The sequence below is a fragment of the Scylla paramamosain genome, chromosome 26 (assembly GCF_035594125.1).
Source record: "Scylla paramamosain isolate STU-SP2022 chromosome 26, ASM3559412v1, whole genome shotgun sequence".
Lineage (NCBI taxonomy): Eukaryota > Metazoa > Arthropoda > Malacostraca > Decapoda > Portunidae > Scylla > Scylla paramamosain.
The window spans coordinates 11,393,612-11,414,333 of record NC_087176.1 but is presented as its reverse complement, the minus strand read 5'-3'; the positions used below and the strand labels follow the sequence as shown (position 1 = coordinate 11,414,333).

Sequence of the window (20,722 nt, the reverse complement as noted above, 5' to 3'; positions counted from 1 at the left end):
ATTACACCATTTCCCTTTCCGTCCTGTTGCTTGTCAGTATATATATTTAGCACCTGACATTTGCTTTAGTTCCGATAGCTGGATTTCTCTGCTCGCAAACATAATTAGTCATGTACTCGCCGTGTCTTTCAGGTTCTCGTTACATTATTCATCGCGGCATCAATAGTGCAAGTGATCGGTGAAATGAACTGGGCAGGAAACAGTGTGTAGCTTTTCATACATTTTTTTGTCAGCCTGCACTGATTAACGAATGCTTTAAAAGGTTATACTTCGAGGGGGTGTTCAAGGTCTAGTCCAGTATTTTCGTTCTCATTTCTTGTTCTGTCTAGTCCGTCTTTCCTTCTTTCCTTCCTTACATTATTTGCTTGTTTCTTTCCTTCCTTCATTTCTCTTCTTGCTTGCCTCCTTCATTCTTTATTTTGCTTGCTTCCTACTTTCTCTCCTTGTTATGCTTGCTTCCTTTCTTTATTCCTTGTTTTGCTTGCCGCCTTCTTTCATCCTCTGCTTTGCCTGCTTCTTTCCCTACTTCTTCGTTTTTGCTTGCTTACTTTCTTCTTTCATTCAGTGTTTTGCTAGTTTCCTTTCTTGTCTCCTTGTTTTGTTTGCTTTCTTCCTTCATTCTCTGTTTTGTTTCCTTCCTTAGTTCCTTGCTTTCTCGTTTTGCTTACATCCATTCTTCCTCAGAGGCACAAAATTGCACAAACCTAACATGCAATGAAAATATGATGATTAATCTGACAAGTTAACATTCACCCTTGCCAGTTCTTCCCCTTCCTTCCTTTCCCTTCTCGTCCCTTTCTAAATAACACTTTCCTTCCCATTTTCGCCCCTTTTCATCCCCATTTCTCACTGTGTTGTCTCTCGTCTGCCAACTCAAACCTCTTTTCCTTTCCTTTCCATCACGCCCTGCAATCTCCGTCCTATTCCGTTCCATTCCGTCAGTTTGAGCGGACGTGACTATGTGGACGACGCTCGTTTGCTCGCTTGCTTGTTAGTCGAGGCTGGAAGTGAGGTTTCGGTGTTTAAGGAGACGGGTGGACTGTGTGTGTGTGTGTGTGTGTGTGTGTGTTTGACATGGTCCTCACAGCAGCTATTCAAACTTCAACGTGAATTGCTTTATTCATTTCACTTTGTACCTCAAAGTTGATAGATTTTCCGTCCCTCCACTGTGTGTGTGTGTGTGTGTGTGTGTGTATGTGTGTGTTGCTGAGCTATCTGCATCCGTTAGTCTGTCTGCCATCAGCTGTCACAACTCTTTTACTTTTTATACATCCATCCTGTCAGTATATTAAAAAGAAATAGGAGAGGAAGAAAAAACTGTGTCGACACGTCAGATCCAGAGATTCGAAGCTCCGAGTCCTATAGAAGCAAAGCACGACTGGTTCAATGCTTTGACTTCGTGAGTGAATGTGAGAGGTCTGGGAAGTTTTCGGAATGAAGCGCTGCCGTCAGATTACCGTGATGGCTGTGCCTGTGCGTGTGTGTATGTGTCCGTGTGTTGGTGCGTCCTCTGCTTGCGTGTGACGTCCACTTGTGTAGTTGAGCGTCATCATGGTGACTGTGGAGGTAGGTGACAGTTTGTTGCTGTTACTACTACTACTGGTAATTATTAAGAAGCTCTATTTCCTACATTTTCCTGCTCGTACCCCTGCAATGTTGGGAAAGCCTTCTCAATAATTACCCAACTATTATTTCTTATACTACTGTTTCTGTATTTATAATTTATATATGTACCACGTATTACTGGTCCTGTTCTTGCTACTGACATTTTAACAACTACAAATACTATTGCTACTACTACTGTTAATGCTGCTGCTACACATACCACTGTACTATTTTTTATCTAAGTTTCTGTGCTTCTAGTATGAATTTTCTAAACCATAATACGGGATCACATTAAAATCTGCCTCCCATTACTGTACTGTTGATATGGTATGGTAAGATATGAGTATCTTCTAAATTAATCAGGTTGTATGAATTTATAGATATGGATGATAGATATATGCAGCTTGGTATGCTTAATAAAGGGACTGCCACGTGTAGACCTGCTGGTTTCTTAAAGTGGTAATTTGCAAGTATACATCTTCCAACCTAATCTAAATTAACGTAACTTAACCTTACCTGCTATTCTGCTAGGGGGTTATTATTCAGTAATCATTTTGCGGCGGAGAATGAGACCTTTACAAAATAAAAACTAGAATGTCAGTTTTAGGGAATGCCCGACCCTAAATAATTGTATGTGGAGGAAATATCATTCAGGTATACTTTTGCAGCTTCCTTTATCTTCTAAATTATTGTTTGTCTATATACCACACTGGCAATCCCACACAGTGACCCACACAAAGCACCACACTCAGAGCATTCACACACTTGTCGCCAACCTAGCCTAACTTATCCCACCACACAAGTACCTGGGTTGGCTGGTTTTCATGTGTCGTGTCGGGCGTTCATTTCTCGTGTGTTGTCTCCGTGTCCTCGCTGTGCCTCGTGTTGTTCCCTTACCTTATGTTTCCGTGGTATCGGTCTTCACACTCTCCTTGAGGAACCCCGCAGCATTTCGGGACAAGACAGTGTGACAAATGAACCGACAGAACTCATTTACAGGTTATAATTGTCATCACTACACCTCCTTCCTCTCCTTTATTCCCTCACTATACTTGCTCCTCCCTTCCTTCCTTCCTTCCTTCCTTCCTTCATCTTTCTCTCCATTCCTCCTCGTACTCCTTTCGCCTCCCTGGTTACTACAATTCATTCTCTCCCTTCCTCCCTTCCTGTACGTCCCTACTCCTCTCCTGTCCTTCCCTCCTTTACTTCTCCTCTTCAGCCTCCTTTCCTTCTTCATTCCTATCTATTCCTGTTTAGCCTCGTTGCTTTCCTTCTCTTCTTTCTCCCTCTTTCCTTCTTGGCAGCACTGAGGGGAAGAAATGCTTCGAAAACGAGTATGTTACAATTTCATTTCACTTGAGAGAGAGAGAGAGAGAGAGAGAGAGAGAGAGAGAGAGAGAGAGAGAGAGAGAGAGAGAGAGAGAGAGAGAGAGAAATACGTAGAAAGATGGAGGTTGGAAAAATATTAAGGCATGGATTTGTGTTGTGTATATTCTCTTGCGCAGCTTTGTGTGTGTGTGTGTGTGTGTGTGTGTGTGTGTGTGTGCCCCCACTATCCTGTCCTTTCAGTTCACATAACCTCTGCTTTGTATAGTAGGCGTTACTTCCTTCCTTCCCTGTTAAAGTACACTGCTCTCCTCTTACCTGAAAAGCCTTTTACCTTCTTCCCTGCCCTTCCCTTCCCCTCATGCATACCACCCCTTGTGTACTCCTGAAGGGGAATACACGTACGGGGACATTAGGAGGCACTTCCCCACTTACTCCCCATTTACTCCACACAGCTGATCAACGCTAATACTTACTTGTTTTGCTACATAAGTTACCGTAGAGGGGTTGAAGGAGGCTGGAGGGGGCTGGAGGGGGCTGGACCAAGCGCGGCAACTGGCGGTGAGTTTAAGAGGAAACGCCAACCCACCAGCTGTTTCCAGGAGTCCTTTGTTGGGGGAACTTTAGTGTCCTGCCCCCAAATGCACTTGCTTTTGTGTTTATGACCTTGCTCTGCCCCTTAGAATCACTGGAAAGTTCGCCAAGATGTGTTTGTTGTTTGTTGTGGCTAGGGTGAGGTAGGGTGGTGTGGTGTGCGTTAGTCAGGGTGAGGTGCGTTTTGTATCTAGAAGGGTCGAGTGAGTACACGTTGTCTTGCTCGTTTTTTTTTTTTTTTTTTTTTTTTTTTTTTTGCCTCGTATGTTGTGTTCTACTGCTCTCATCTCAAAGGGACTGCTGTTGTCACGTGTGTTTCCACCTGAGGGAGCTGGAGTAGATCAAAGAATTATGCGTGTACTATAAAAGAGAATAAGTCCTTCAAAGGGAGGCTGGAGAGAAAGCCGTAGAGAGAAAGTAGAAGATTACTGGGAAGAAAAGATGGTGAGGGAAAAGTACAAGACATAATGGTGGAAGTAGTGTTTGTTATAGTAATTATTTATCAGCTTGGTGTTAATTTTTTTTTTCTCAGTGTAGTAGTAGTGGTGGTAGTAGTGGTGGTAGTTTGCCATCAGTCATAATTTCAATACTTACCTTCACTTAGCTATTCAAATCTTTAAAACCCATGTTTCCATCCTTTTCAACATAAAACCGCATCGTCCTTTAATATGTCCTAAAACAAACCATAATTCCTTAATCTTCCTAACATGCAAGCCCTAACACGCTCCCTCCCCTCACACACACACACACACACACACACACACATACACACAGAGAGACACACACACACACACACACACACACACACACACACACACACACACACACACACACACACACACACACACACACACACACACACACACACACACACACACACACACACACACACACACACACACACACACACACACACACACACACACTTTAAAACAAAACTCAGCGTCAAATGGAAATCAAACCATAACCGTAATATCTTCCTTCTCGCATCCAAATCCACATACTTTCCTATCCCATCTTCATTTTCTAGCACATCCAAATTCACACATCTCCCGTTTTCTTTCCCACGGAGCCGCGAATCAGCTTCACGCAGTGTTGAAAAAGACCACCTGATTTGCCTCCGCGTCGCCAGGTGGCTCTCCCTCCGCCCATTAACACTCGCGTAACGTGTTTAATGACTTCCTCCACACACACACACACACACACACACTAAAACATTTCGGTATTGCTTGCCTCGCTGCGGGCTTCATTACGCCTCCCACACACCGCGCGTTATAAGATCTTGCTGCTCTATTTAACGACTCATTATGAAGACCACAAAAATGTTTCTCTCTTTAGCTGTCTGGGAAATATATGTATGCAACTTTTATTATAATTTTCTAAACGTTTATTACCTGGATTTTTTTTTTTTTCTGCATATTCATATACATCTTTATTCATATTTTTCATTTTTTTTTTTACTCTTATTTATTCATAGATTAACGCAACTTTTTTTTTTTCGCATTATAGACAGAGCGACATTTCGAGGTGTAAAAACTGGTAAAAGAATAAGGTAAATTATATTCCTTCTAATTAAATCTTAAAATTATGAAATGGAGGATTATTTTACTTGCCGAGGGAGACTCGATACTTTTTAGCTTCTCTTTACTGAGAGATTCTGACTTGCGTGTGTTCCCGTTTATTAGAAGGAATGATCCCCTAAATTGCCTCCAGGGAGAGTGCAGAAAACACCTTGACCTCATCGATAAAGGAAATACATGTCCTGTACATACTTACGTAAAGCTTGTTATTGTACACTGAGGCTGCAGGAAGACGATCACCCGCACGTACTGAAAGACGAGACGAGAAGAGACTACACAAAACGAGGCTAGACAAGAAAAGGTACAAGACAATGTAAAACAAGCAAGTAAATAAAAAAAAAAGACATGAATAGGCGTTAAGTGGCTGGACAGTACGAGATTGGATACGACTCAGGACAAAACAAGACTAGACGAAATGGGGAAGGAGGTAAGACGGTAAGAAGCTAAACAAGACAGGAGACGAAACTAGAGAAGACATGAAACGAGACGAGACAAAATGAAACACAAGACGAGGCTAAACAAGACAACATACGAGCAATAAACAAGACAGGAAGAAACAACACCAGACAAAAAGATAAAAACAAGACAAAACAAGGAAAAAAAAATCAGACCTGTGGTGAGACAAACAGAACGACAAGACGGACTCAGCAGGACAGACAGACGAAGGTACAGGTGTCGGGCGGGGACTCAGGTGGCGACGCCTTGCCGGGGCTTCACTGGGGACGAAACGAGACCATTATTTTCTCGTAAGACTGCGTGGGCGGGCAGGTGGGCGGCGGGCAGGTGTGGGAGTGTCGTGTTGTCCATCTGGGAACGGAGGAGTGGGAGTGAAGTCAATAAAGTAAAGGTTAGAGAGTGAAATGTCTGTCTTTTGGTTCGGATGCGTCAATCAGTCAACCGTTCCGATGCTTTGACACGCCAGCCTCACGAGTCACCGTTTCTCCTCTTGTTGGGAAGTGAAAGAAATTATTTGGCTTGTGTGGCGCGGCGGTTTTGAGGCTGCGTGGCTTGGTGACGTTATCGAGCCCCATCTGGTAGCCACTTGGTAGAGGAAGGAACACTTTCCTGTACTCACTTAAGTCGATAATATGAAGTTACCTGTTTAGCACTCCTAGGAGAAAGCCATTAAAGATTGTTTCTACCTACAAATGACTATAAAGCTAAGCCAATTTAGTAGTAGTAGTAGTAGCAGTAGCAGTAGTAGTAGTAGTAATAGTTAACCATTTCTGATTTCTCCATACATAAATTAAGAAATTAACCCATTTCAGTCGTAGTAGTAGTAGTAGTGGCAATAGTAGTAGTAGTATGCCATTTCTGACGTTCTCCATACAGAGAATTAGGAAGCTAAACCATTTATCTCGCATTAGTAAAGTAGTCGTAGTAGTAAAACTGACACAGATTTTCAACACAGGCGGACCCATTTCGGTTTTGAAGTCGGGTAGTGAAATTAATATAGATTTTTGGGAGCCTGCACGCCCTGGCAGACCCGCGCCATCCCTCGCAGGCCGGCGCCGATCCTGCAGTCAGGTTTTTGTTAACTCAAACGCAAAACGGTCGCAGGCTTTTTCTTTCTACTTTTTCTTTCTTTTTTTTCTTTTTTTTATATATCTATCCCCGGCAGCCCTTCGCCGTCCCCTCTGGACACTGCAGGGAACTAGAACCCCGTGATTTTTACAGCGCCATAGTCCCAGCGGTCCTCATGCTGATGGGCGTGAGGAGTGAAAGAAAACCGCGTTACTTCCTCCAAAAACGAAGACTTGGATCGAATGGAGGACGATTCAAGCCCCTTTTTTTTTCCTCGCTTCCATTCTTTGCGTTACATCCGCGCCTCCGCAACACGGCCGGGAAGTGTCTGGGGCAAATAAAAAAGGTTCAAAAAGCGTAAAAAAGCTCACGCCTCTGCTCCGTCCTCTGTCCTGTCTGTCCCTGTGTCGGCGTGTTGTCATTGCATTGCTCCGCCGTGCTTTTCTCTCTCTCTCTCTCTCTCTCTCTCTCTCTCTCTCTCTCTCTCTCTCTCTCTCTCTCTCTCTCTCTCTCTCTCTCTCTCTCTCTCTCTCTCTCTCTCTCTCCCTCGTTCTCTGGCTCTCCCTCCCCTCGTTCAGTCGCTTCCAGATGATTTTTGGACGCCAGCCGCGAACACCAAACACATGTGAGGAAGTGTTAATATCATGGAAATAGTTTAAAGCTTTGTTGTTGCCCGCCTCGAACTCTTATCGCTGGCTAGAGAGAAGAATCCAGACCCAGATATGGTGTAAGATGATAAGTGGTAATGATGATGAGAATGATGACGATGTTGATAAGAAGAATCGGAAAAAGTGTTAATAAAAGCTGGAAATGCAACACTTGGTGATTTTTGAACTTTTCTTTTTATTCTTTTTTTTTTCTTATTTGTTTCAAGTTTCTTTAATGGCTACTTAGAATTTTGAGCAGTGTCAAAGTCACCGTATGAGAGAGAGAGAGAGAGAGAGAGAGAGAGAGAGAGAGAGAGAGAGAGAGAGACCTTCCTACAGTTTCTCATTTTACCCCTGCTATTAAATGGATCGTGGCCTAGTTTCTCTCTCTCTCTCTCTCTCTCTCTCTCTCTCTCTCTCTCTCTCTCTCTCTCTCTCTCTCTCTCTCTCTCTCTCTCTTTCCTTTAGACCTATAAAATCCTATTCCTCTCTTCCCTACAAACCTAGTCCTCTTGTACCTTCCTCTTCCTCCTCCTCATCTTCCTTTCTTTGCTCTTCCTCTTCTCGAAACGTCAATCTCCATCGTAGTCTTCCCTTCCTCCTGCTCCTCCTCCTCTTCCTCCTCCTCTTAATGGCAGGGCAGCGCGGAGTGTTTAGCTTCATCGCACTTCATTATATTCAGCGTGGAGTCCAGATAATGAGGTTAAGGGCAGCTAACTGGATGGTGCAGACGCGTGTCCATCCTCGGCCCCCCATAGGACTTGGAATATTGGGCCCAGGCTCTTGGTATTGTATAGATGGGAGCGTTGTATTATGTGGCATTGGATTTGTATTTAGACGCTTAGGTTTTGAAGTTTACGATGTTGTATAGATGGATGGATTGTTGTTATTCGTTTGTATACTACACAGTGCCGGATTTGTCGTTTGTGATTATGTTGCGATGTTTACGATAGTTTGGCTTACGTGCATGGTTAGGTGTGTGTGTTGTGTATTGCATGGAACTGTGCTTTATTTAATCCATACACATAGAATCATTATTTGTTTATAGTTTTACAGAGGTTGATGTGAGTTTTCCAGTTTTTAGTTATGGATATTGCCTGATAAAAAAAGTAAATGGAAAATAAATCAAACAATATAAAAACTCTCAGATTACCTAAGATATTATGTATATAGACGTTTTGTAGTGTATGCATAGTTATCTTCCTTATATATAGGGAAGACTTAGTGTTTAGACTGTTTAATAGAGGCTTTGTTATGGTGAAGTTTATCTCAGTTCCCAGGTCTTACAAAATTTAATGTAGAATAATCCCCATTCGTATTCTGCCGAGGTCGCCCATTTCACGAATATAGCTGAAATTATTCTAGTTGATTTGTTTTATTCCAAGTGTATATGACTAGTATATTAATTGGCACCGGTGTTGTACAGAGATGTATCACGCAACCGCACATCCCGCCCCGAGGCAAGGCCAAGACTGAAGACCATATTCTGAAACACTTCAGCGCCGCACCTCCACTACATTCAAAAGGCTCTAGTGAAGTTGATAATTTACGGTTCTAGTGACAGATTAACAGTATTTCCACATTAATAACAGGTGAACCACTCGAGAACCCGTCTGTGACCTTTAAAAATAATAGTGGTGAGAGAGCAAAGCGTTTCTGATTACAGGCCTGACTAACAAACTCCACACAAGGCAGAGACGGGCTGCTGACCGAGAACAAAAGCCTAATATATGATTTCCTGTTTCACTTGTGACGCGAGCTCCAAAAGAATTCATAACTCATGGCTTCCATAGGGACTTTCCATCTGTGTCGTCACTTATGGAGGGTCTATGTGCTGTGTATGTGACGGTGAGTGGATGTATAATGCAAGGCGGGTAAAAGGTGGAGGGGTTGATGGAGGGACCGCTGGCTTAGATCCGCGTGCCAGCAAAGAGAAACTGAAGTAATGTATTCTGTTTTGTGAGGTGGTGGTGGTGGTGGTGGTGGAGTGGCTGCTGTATAGGTGTGGAGGAATTCACGGTTTTATTTCCTGCCGGGTCTCACAGCCTCCAGTTCATCCGGGGTTTGTATACTGCACTCCCACGGGCTTCCATTTCATCCGTGTCTTAGTCTGGAGTGACAGGTGTCCGTGTGTTGCTGGAATTTGAGTTTGTTTACAGAGAAGGTACTGGAGTCAGGTCAGGGTTTTCATAGACTAGTACAGGTAACAAGTTTACTCGTGTCTATCTGCGTGTTATGTCAGGTATAATGTTGAATGATAGGCAAGTGACGGAGTAAAGCAAGGCAATTTATTTATTGTCCCTTTAAGCCGCTCTACCTCACCGCCTATGTCAAAAGCAGCGGGTCCATCCTTTTATTTCATTATTCAACACCGGGAAATCGTTTCAAGGGATCCTTTCCGGTTTCACTTCACAATTTGAAGAAAAAATTTGACTGGAACACTTGCATTTCACTGTTCAATGTGTTCTTCCCTATCTCACTGCTTGGTTCACAGTATTTCATTTTACTGTTTAAGTTCTACTATTTTCTGTTTTATTGTTTGACCTTTTACTTTTCACCGTTTGACCTCACCTGCTATTCAACTGTTTAATTAACCCATGCTTATTCTTTTATTACTGTTTGACTTGCATTCTTCTCTTTTTCTAACTCTTTCTGTATAACCGCCCTCTTCTTTTCTCTATTTGACATCACCCTCTTCTGTTTAACACGTGCTTTACTTGCATTACTGTTTGACTCGTACGTATATTTCAGTGTCTTAGTTCTCTTCTGCGTCACAGCTTAAATGATCTTCCATATTACGGTTTAATCTGACAGTCTTCTTTATCATAGTTTTGACTCGTAATCATGAATTTAACAACCCTTTCACTATTTGACGGTTCTGTTTCAGTGCTCGAGTTATCCTTTAGTTCACTGTTAGATTCATGCTCATCAATTCCACAGACTCGCTCTCTTCAATTCCAGGTAAAAATCCTGAAAATACAAAAAGGTGGTGGTCATGCAGGAAAACCCTGAGCCAGTCAGTGAGAGAGAGAGGGAAGGACGAGAGCGGCGAGAACGACCCGCGACACTTCGAATATTCAAAGGCCACACAGCCACAGTCACACAACCCGTTGCCCTCCGCGGTGCCACTGTATAATAATAGCTTTCCTGTGCAGGGGCGAGGCTGAAAGCGGCCGAATCAGGCAGAATAAAGCGGGCTGCGAGAGTTATTGTGATGGAAGATCCGGCTGTAGCAAAAATGAATAGGAATAAAACCAAACTGAACACCGGAGGGGAAAAAATATATTAAATGGAGGTGATTCATCGACTGTGTTGTGATTGGTGTGTGCGTGTGTGTGTAATAAATCATGGTTAGGTATTTAAACTCTGGAATAGTCTTGTTTCTTTCCCCTCTTTATTTCCTGTGAAACTGAATAATAATAATAATAAAAAATTAATAAAACCATCGAAAATATTAAAACTTAAAATAATCGTTCATTTCATAATTTTTAGTTCAATTTTAAAGAATATAATCTTTTTTTTTTTTTCTATTCTATCAAATTTTGCAATGAAAAGTCAATATAAGCAAATCTAATACAATGATATCAAACACATCACTGATCCGTCAATAAGTGAGCAATGATATGCTCTACATTTTTTTAATTATATCACCTTCTACACGTGAAAAAGTCGACCTAATTTAACATGAATTTAACGTAATGTATTATAATGATACAAAACAAATCACTGTTCCATAAATGAGTAATAAGATAGTTTACCTTCTTTTCATTCTTTCTGCCTTTACGCGTGAAAAACGTCGATCAAACCTAAAATTGCCAAATATAACCTAACCTAACGATACAAGAAATAAATAAAATCACTGACCTGTAAACACGTAATAAGAGTAACAAACCTGATCTATAGATGTAAGAGCAGTAAGACCAAAACAAAAGCAGCAGTGGAGCGAAAGGCGAGGCGAAAAGGGTCACTTTCAGGGTCTCTCTAAAGGGCCGAGGGGCGGAGACTGATGAAGGACCTTTTGTTGCAGTCTGACCCACAGGAAGCCACTGACGGATGAGCGACCGTCTCCCGGATCCTTTTTTAAGTCGCTTCAGGTCTTTTTGCGGGACTGTTGGAGCTCCGGCGCGGTTTGTCTTGGTCTTTGAAGCGACTTGTTTCATGAGGGACTGTGTGTTTGTGTGTTTGTAGCGAGAGTGAACGAAGAACTGGTAGCAGAAATTCGTTTTATCGTATTGTGGTATCATGGAGAAAATCTTTGTCACAAACAGAATAAAAATGTGTTATGATAGTATTGGAGTTGATGGTGGTTGAGTAAAAGTAACAGCAAAAGTATAAGTAGCAGCAGTAGTAGTAGATGTAGTGGTAATGGCAGTAGTATTAATAGTAGCAGCAGCAGTAGTAGTGGCAACAACAGCAGAAATAGTAGTAGTAGCAGTAGTAATATCAGCAGTGGCAGCATCAGTAACCAGTCTGTAGTCCGTGTAGAGGCAGCAGTAATAGTAAAACGAAACCGGAAAATGTTCAACAGAAAAGGGAAAACTCTGGCCCTTTGGTTCCGGGACGAGCAGGCGTGAGAATGACGTTGAAAAGTCCGAAGGAGCGTGTTTCCTCGTCCTCAGCGGGGTAATAGCAGTGACCACGAGCATAACATGTCTGAGGGGAAAAAAGATCTTGTTGCTTCTCCTGTTTCCTTCTCCCCCCATCCCCCCGCCCCCCTTTTCTTTCTCTAATTTCATGTTTCCCTTAATGTTATTTTGTAAAGTGTCTTGATTCTTGTTTGCTGTTTCTCTCTCTCTCTCTCTCTCTCTCTCTCTCTCTCTCTCTCTCTCTCTCTCTCTCTCTCTCTCTCAATTACCTCAATCACTATGTTATTTCAAAGGTAATCTACAGTATTTGAAGGTAAGCTAATTAAAAACTGTGTTAGGAGTCGTCAGAATTTATAATTGCTCATACACCAAAGTAATTAAAAGACTGAACGATGCCATATGGTTACACACGCAATACTAGTCAGACAGCAGCTTTAGGTAATCAGAGGAGCCACGTAACATTGGCGGGGAAGCTAGAACAACAACAACACGGCGGAGCACTAGCAAGGGGATGCTCTAAGTGACTGATAGTTAAATTAATTCCTCCTCTTCCTTTCCACCTCATCCTCCTCCTCCTCCTCCTCTCCGCTGTTGCTGACCGAGAGCTTAGTCTATTGATAGGGGCCAGTGACACCTGTACTCTGCTCTCACACCTGTCAATGAACCCTTCCCCTCGCAGGCAGGTTAATGAGACTGCAGAGAGGCAGGTGTAGGGTGCAGGTGGTGGTGGTGGTGGTGGAGGTGGTGTAAGATATTCGTGGCAGTGGTGATGCTGGTGAAATAGTCTCTAGTAGTGGGTTTAAGTAGTAGTGGTGGTGGTGGTAGTAGTACCAGTGGTAGTAGTAGTAATAGTAGTAGTAATAGTAGTAGTGGTTGCATTTTTTTCTCTTACTGAATGATTTTGTGTTCATATGCATCAGGGGTGGTAGTAACAACAACAACAAAAGAATAATCAAGTTATAATAGTAGCTGTAACAACACTAGTAGTAGCGGCAGTAGTAGAAGCAACAACAAAAAATTAGTCATAAAAGTACATGAATTATTTTGCTCTTCACATATTTAAAAGCAACTCAAGTCACTCACCCAGCAGAGCCACAACCTGCATTGCCTACCTCATCTTTCCGACTAATTGGTCCTTGTTTCTCTGGCCCTGCGTTCCTCTCATACACCTGGAACTGTTTCCTCTCCGTGCGATGGAGGAACACCCAGGCACGATACTAAAGCAAATACTGCACAATGAACGCTCCCGCAGTAATGAAAATGCAAGAATACTCGTTAAATACAGTTTGTGGGGTTAGGTTAAATTGCACTTTGCCACGCTGTTCAGTTTAATCTGGGACATCTAATCTCAGGACAGTTTACTTCACCAGATGTTCTCACGCATATTCAGTATATGTATATATTCAGTATATATTACTTAGTGAAATAAGCAGGTATTTAGATTAGGAATTATTTACTTTAGAGAACATATCCTGACCTATCCTAATTTATCTAATTTAAACGAAGCAAACTTAGAATCCTAACATGATACAACCTAAACTTACCTAATTAAACATTGCCTAATCTTACCCAGTCTCACATTACTTAAACTAACCCTACCTAATGTACCTAATGTAACTTGGCCTTAACTAATCATTACCCAACTTCACCCAGCCTAACATAACATAACCCAAATTTGCCTAATCTAACCTTAACTAATCCTGGCTATCCTAAGCCTGCCTAACCTAATCTAAACTAATCGTATCTAACGTAACCAACCGTAATCAAGTATCCTTAGGTAAAGTCGCTGTCATAAGTTGGGTCCTGCTTCGTCGCCATGATGAATCGTAACCAGCTCAGGTTCCTCCCACCCTCGCCGGCGCCTCGCACTCCTCTCCTCACGACGCACCGGTGTTCAAACCTTCGAAGCTGATCTGGTTACGGTTCATCACGGCGACGAAGCAGGACACAACTTATGACCGCGACTGTACTTGCAGGTGCCCGGTAATGAGAGAGAAGCAGGTAGATACGCTGGGTTTACCTTGACTCAACCGAGGCTCACGAGTTCTTAGGTAAGCGCTCTAGCTATTACACCACGGGGAATTGACACAGGTACGTGAGTCGTTTAGGAATTCCAGTCTGTCCTGTACTCGTCTCCAAAGCCCTTATTCAGAAAAGCTTTGGTCTCACACCACGGCTATTCTGAAAGGCCACATAGACGATTAATCAGGTTCTAACGAGTGTTTCTCCTGTTAATAATGCAGAAATCTTGTTGATCTATCACTGCAACCATAAAAACACCTTACAAACCCGTGGTTTCAATTAGAGCCTTTTGAAATTAGTAGATATGCTGCTATGTATTCAGAGACGCTTTGTTCCCTCACCACGACTGTTTTGAAAGGCCACAGAAATGATTAGTCAGGTTCTCACGAATGTTTCTCCTGCTAATAATGTAGGAATCTTGTTAATGTCACTAGAACCATAAAAACACACTAAAAACTTCGGGTCTCTTCAAGTAGAGCCTTTTGAATGTAGGTGCGGCGCAGAAGTGTTTCAGGATACAGTCCCAAGGCTCGTGGCCCTCCTGCTCCTAGGCTTGTACTTCCTTAATCGAGTTCGTCGCCTCACTAAACATTCGGCCTCTCTCGCTGCATCATCTCCCTAGAGGCGCCGTCACACCACCACACTTTCCGTCGTCTGTTTCCGTCCGCGTCGTCAAACGGAAGTGATCGTCTTAACGGAGGAAGCTTATCGTCAACTTTTTGTTACCAAGTGTAAATCCATTGTTTATAATATTAAGATGTGCCAAGTGAACCTTGTTAATTTTTGAAAACTTAAATAGATGTTAGATCAAGAAAAATATAAAATCGCTTAATTTCCCAACTCGCTACATATAATTTGTGGATATATAACAGCAAACAGTGGCCTGCATCACTTGATAGATTTTGTATTTTTAGAAGGTCTCTTTTTCTCTACTCCTCCTTGTTCGCGAGCTGCCAACCAAGAACGTATGTATCTATGCATGCTTTTCAGCTCGTTTGGGTCGTCTGCAAAACTTGTAATACAGTGCGTCAGAGGAGCTATGTTTGTTTACTGTCGACGAAAGTGCAGACAAAACGGCTGTGCGTGTAACGGGGAGCGCTCGAGAAATTGTCGATTTACAGAAAGTTGACGAAAAAAGTTGACGGAAAATGTGCTGCTGTGACGGCGCCTTTATTCCCTCCCTCTGTATCCCATCTCCTCTCCCCGCTCTCTCCCCATTCAGTCTGTCTCCTTCCGTCCATTTATCTTTCCGCCTCTCCCTCCCTCTGTTCTTCTGACATTCTTTCGATTTCTTTCTCCCTCTCTCAATGTATTTGCCCCCCCTCTCTCCTCTCTTTCATCTCTTTCTCTAATTTCTCTCTCTCTCTCTCTCTCTCTCTCTCTCTCTCTCTCTCTCTCTCTCTCTTACATACACACATTTTTTACATCTTTCTAACGTTTTTTCTTTATCACGTACTAAACACTAAGCAACAAAACTATATTATGAACAAATTATGGAAAAAAAAAAGATAACGAAACATTAAAGGGAAAATTAAAACAACGAAGTGAAAAGATAAAAAGATAACTCAACGTAGATTTTTTTTTTTTACGTGTGTGTGTGTGTGTGTGTGTGTGTGTGTGTGTGTGTGTGCGCCCGGCTCACAGCGTCCATTCACGTATCTGTTCGCCGCTCACTGTCATGAACACAAAATAACTTTCTCAATAATGACTCCGCTCCGGCCGTTCGCTCGCTGCTGAACGGCCTGTAAATCTCGCGTTCTGAGCGAAATACAAAGAGAGCATGCATACGTTTTTTTGTTTTATCCTCTCTCTCTCTCTCTCTCTCTCTCTCTCTCTCTCTCTCTCTCTCTCTCTCTCTCTCTCCCCCCTACTTTTTCCATTCTTTTCTTTTCTTTTTCCTTCTCTTTTCTCTCTTTTCCTTCCCTCCCCTTCCCTTCTCTGCTTTTCTCTCCTTTCTTCTGCTTTGCTTTTTCTCTCCTTTCCTCTGCTTTGCTTTTTTTCTCCTTTCCTCTGCTTCGTTTTTTCTCTCTCCTCTCCTCTCTTCTGCTTCTCTCTCCTCTCCTCTCCTCTCTTCTGCTTCTCTCTCCTCTCCTCTGCTTCTCTCCTCTCCTCTGCTTCTCTCTCCTCTCCTCTCCTCCTCTGTTTCTCTCTCTCCTCTCCTCTCCTCCTCTGTTTCTCTCTCTCCTCTCCTCTCCTCTCCTCTCCTCTCCTCTCCTCTGCTTCTCTCTCTCCTCTCCTCCTCTGCTTCTCTCTCTCTCTCTTTCCTCTCCTCCTCTGCTTCTCTCTCTCTCTTTCCTCTCCTCTCCTTCTCTGCTTCTCTCTCTCCTCTCCTCCTCCTCTGCTTCTCTCTCTCCTCTCCTCTCCTCCTCTGCTTCTCTCTCTCCTCTCCTCTCCTCCTCTGCTTCTCTCTCTCTCTTTCCTCTCTTCTCCTTCTCTGCTTCTCTCTCTCCTCTCCTCTCCTCTGCTTCTCTCGCTCCTCTCCTCCTCTGCTTCTCTCTCTCCTCTCCTCTCCTCCTCTGCCCCTCTCTCTCTCTCTCTCTCTCTCTCTCTCTCTCTCTCTCTCTCTCTCTCTCTCTCTCTCTCTCTCTCTAACAAGTAATTCGCTCATTTCACCTCCCTCGTGTCAACATAATTTTGTCCCCACGCGTTAATTTGTATGTAGTTTTATTGGTACAAAAGGGTGTGGGTAGGTGGCGTAGGGAGGGTTGTGAGTGTGGGGGGGGAGAGGGGGTTAGTTGTGGTGAAATACATAGGTATAAGAAAGCATAGATGATAATGGACAGATGAGGTAGACACAAGGATAGGAGGGGAAGGAAGAGGTGAGGGAAGGAAAGAGAAAGAGGGAAAAGGAAGGAATGTAAGAAGGAAAAATGTATTGAGCTGAGAGACAGACAGACAAACACTAGTGAAAAAGAACGAGGAAAACGAGAAAACACAAAAATTGAAGATAAAACGAAAGGAGGAATAGCAAGAAAAGAAAACAGAGGAAAAAGAAGCAAGAGAAACAAGTATATGACAAGAAACAAACAGGTAATGAGATTGATTCACAAGAGGAAACAAAAAAAAATCAATCAAAACAAAAGGAGGAATAGCAAAACATAAATAATTAAAAGAAGAGGAAAAGAGAAGCAGGACAAACAAGTATAGGACAAAAAAACAAAACGGAAATGATATCCGACTTCACTGAGATAAAAAAAAAAAGAAAAAAAAAAACCCTAAGGAAACCAGGTGTAGGTAATTATCAAGTTCACACCTGTAATCTCCGTCTGCCAGGTATTTCCACTTAATTAAGGTTCGGAACTCGATTTTGATACGACAGGTACGTAAAAAACACCTGTCCAAGTGGGAAGGTGTCTGGCTCGGCAACTGCTTAATCCTGTTTCGTCAATTTAAAACCAATCTGTCCCTCGCCTCCAGCTCCGCGTAAGAAGCTTAATTTTAAAATGATAAGTTTTTCCCTCCTCCTCCCCGCGCCACTCCCCCTCTCGCTCTCTATTTCTTCCCACGTGAGGCGAAGAAACTTTTTTTTTTCTCTCACATCCTCACTCCTTTCCTCTCCTTGCTTCCTTCTCTTTTTTCCTTCCTTCTTTCTTCTCTCTCTTTCTTCCTATCTGCTTCTCTCCCTTTTTCCTTCGTTTTTCCTTTCCTCACTTTTTTTCTTCTTTCTTTTTTTCTCTTTTCCTTCTTTCTTCACTCTTTTCCTTCTTTACCCCTTTCCTTCTTCCTTCCCTCTCTTTACCGTTCTTTTTCCCTCCTTTCTTTTTCTCCTTTTTCCTTCCCTTCCTCTCTTTTCCTCCCTTTTTCCTTCCCATCCTCTTTTCCTCCCTATTCTCTTACCATCCTCTCTTTTCCTCCCTATTCTCTTACCATCCTCTCTTTTCCTCCGTTTTTTTCTTCCTATCCTCTCTTTCCCTCCCTTTTCTTCCTCTCTTTTCCTCCCTTTTCTTTCCTCTTTTCCTCCCTTTTCTTTCCTCTTTTCCTCACTTTTTTCTTTCCTTTCCTCTCTTCCTCCCCTTTTTTCTTCCTTTCCTCTCTTCCCTCCTTTTTCCTTCCTTTCCTCTTTTTTCCTTTTTTCCTCCCTTTCCCCTCTTTTCCTCCCTTTCCCTTCCCCTCTTTTCCTCTTTTCCCTTCCCGTTCTCTTTTTTTCCTTTTTCCTTCCCTTTCTCTTTTCCTTTTTTCCCTTCCCGTTCTCTTTTCTTTTCTCTTCTTCCTCTCTTTTCTTTTTCCCTTCTATTCCTCTTTTACTTCCTTTTTCCTTCATCCAGTCTTTTCTTCTCTTTTCTTTCTTTTTCCCTTCCTCATTTTTCCTCCCTTATTCCTTTCCCACCCTCTTCTCTACTCATACCCCACGTGAAACACAGGTAAACAAACAAATAAATAAGAATACAGACAGACAGACAGACAGACAGATGGAGAGATCGATAGTTAAACAAATAAACACAGATAAGTCAACAAGGCAGACATATTGACTTAGAGACAAAATATGAATAAATAAATAAATAAAAATAGTTTATATACAGTCATGTAAACAAGAGCGTAGAAATGTGTCAAAATTTAAGCGAAATTTAAAATAAACAGTAATTTGATTCTTTAAAACTTCACACGACTAAAAAAAAATATAAGGAAAAATGTAAAAGACTCACCGTGTCAACTTATGGACTTTGTTCCCGCTAAATACTCTACGTAATACCCTTTTTACCGGAGACAGACAACAATGGCGGGAGAAAGAAGCGAAGAGTATTGCGCCACATGATACTGAAGGGCAGGTGAGTTTGTGTGATGCCCTGCCTTCTGGTGGCGAGTGAGCGAAGCAACTCACTCAAGACATCAAACTGAAATTACTGGATACACAAAACTCTTAGTGTGAAGCAATGAGTTAGACATGTTTTTTTTTGTCAGTTGTCGAATGCATTAAGCTGACCGCTCTTAGTATTAAGCAATGAGTTAAACAAGATAATTCGTTCCTCTCTAGGTATCCACGTTACAAGTAATACAGAATCAAGCTTTTACTACCGTGGCCACCTTTTGCTAACATTTGGAGCTCTGAAAAAGTTTGTTTGCATGGAGACACAAAAGGTTAACTTTGTATTATTCCAGGCTACTTAACTATTTAGAAGACTGCAGTACAAAAATACGTGTCTGAAAATTTTCATGTGCTTAAGAGAAAAATGGCGAGCAGTGAAAATACGTATTCATGTTAGGTGATAGAGATGAGGAAAGAAAAACATTAGTAAATAAGTAAATAGATATTAGTCAAAATTTACGACTTAATTTTCAGTCATGATCTTGTTCATTATGGAGAGTAAATAAAGAGAAATACCAAAAAATAAATCAGACCAAAAAGTAAAAGTTCACTCCAAGGCATTCCGAGCAAGTGATCATGTTTTCAGTCACAAAACAACGGTATGGTTTTAATAAAGGCGTGTGTCTGTTTCCCCCTTTAATCATAAAAAGAATATCAAAGGGCGGCAGTGGATTTCAGTCAACACTGCCGAACGGTCATAAACTTCTGAATATCATATTGCAAAACACTGAGCATTGGAGAATATTAAAATAGTGTGAATTTCTAAATAGAGAAATTCAAATAATTTTTCTGGTTCAACTTATGTAAATGGAATATAGGAATAGACGCGGAGGTTCATGTAGAGGCAAAGGATAAGCTGCAAAGGATCCGCTTTCGTTCCGAATTGCTTGTTTCGGGGGACAAATTAACTGCTTGATTGCTGTGGTTTTTTCTCTGCTTAAAGTGGTCTTGAACCAATTAATGTTTATACCGTTGTGGCTTTTCAAGTTAATGCAGGGAAGTGGTGGGAGAAGTGTGAAGAAGGGAGGCTTAAAAAGGAGAGGAAAAGGGTGAGGAGAATGTGAACAATTAAACTGATGAAGAAGAGAAAGGATCGTCTTCAGCTAACTCATATAAAAAAATTTAATTGAAATCTAATGAAGATTCGTCAGAGAGAGAGAAAGAGAGAGAGAGAGAGAGAGAGAGAGAGAGAGAGAGAGAGAGAGAGAGAGAGAGAGAGAGAGAGAGAGAGAGAGAGAGAGAGAGAGAATTGGGTGGTGGAGTAAATGTACATTGAAATTTGTAAGTGATCACGGGAAAAGAAACGTCTAGCAGTGAAAAGGTTAGATTACTCAGTTCACACAAAACAAAGGAACTACATTTTTTTATGGTTCGTGTGTCCAGAGGCATTACTACTCTCCACTTCAGATCCTATGAGGCATCGTTTTCCGCAAATACCTTCTACACAAACAGCTGGATCAATATGACATTTTGGCGCTGCTTGTTTGACACTTTCCCATAATTTACGACACCGCGGTACATTACCAAGCGTATTTCATGAAGGAGTTTGCTCTTTTCTTTGAGGGCGAAGCTGGTAAGAGCCGAGCAGACAGGCATTCGGACAGGGGAAGGTTTTACGTGACGTGGTTGCGACGTAAAGGGAACACGCAGTAAGAGGAAGGCAAGCAGGGAGGGAGGGGAAGACAGGAGTGGAGGAGAGGTGGTGGAGTGATACACGTCACAACTTTGTCACGTAAAATCTTTTCCTGTCAACTCTGCTATTGCCAGCCTCGCCTTCAAAGCCAAGAGTAAACTTCTTCGTGAAACACACTTGGTAACGCTCCGTAGTGCCATAAATTAGGGGACGGTGTCAAACAAGTTGAGCCACAATGTCATACTGATCCAGTGGTTTGTTTAGATGATATTTGCGTAAAACTATTCCTCATAGAGTTTGACAAGAATAATAGTAATTCCTTTGGACATAAAACCATAAAAAGTTAAGATTCCCTTGCTCTGCGTGCAATGAGCAATTTAACCTTTTCATTACTAGGCGGT

At 42.1% G+C, this 20,722-nt stretch overlaps 1 long non-coding RNA gene across 5 annotated transcripts in view; it reads left to right on the top strand.

Annotated features, from left to right (window-relative positions):
- LOC135113748 (uncharacterized) overlaps positions 1-20,722 on the top strand; it is a 55,844-nt gene that overhangs the window by 23,012 nt on the left and 12,110 nt on the right. Inside the window, exon 1 of one of the 5 annotated variants that reach the window (XR_010274974.1) lies at positions 1,134-1,566. The exons of 2 other annotated variants lie outside the window; for them this stretch is intronic. This is a non-coding gene — a long non-coding RNA (uncharacterized LOC135113748). Of the gene's footprint in view, positions 1-1,133; positions 1,567-20,722 lie in introns of those variants that run through there. 2 more of the 5 variants (XR_010274976.1, XR_010274973.1) reach the window with 2 other exon arrangements.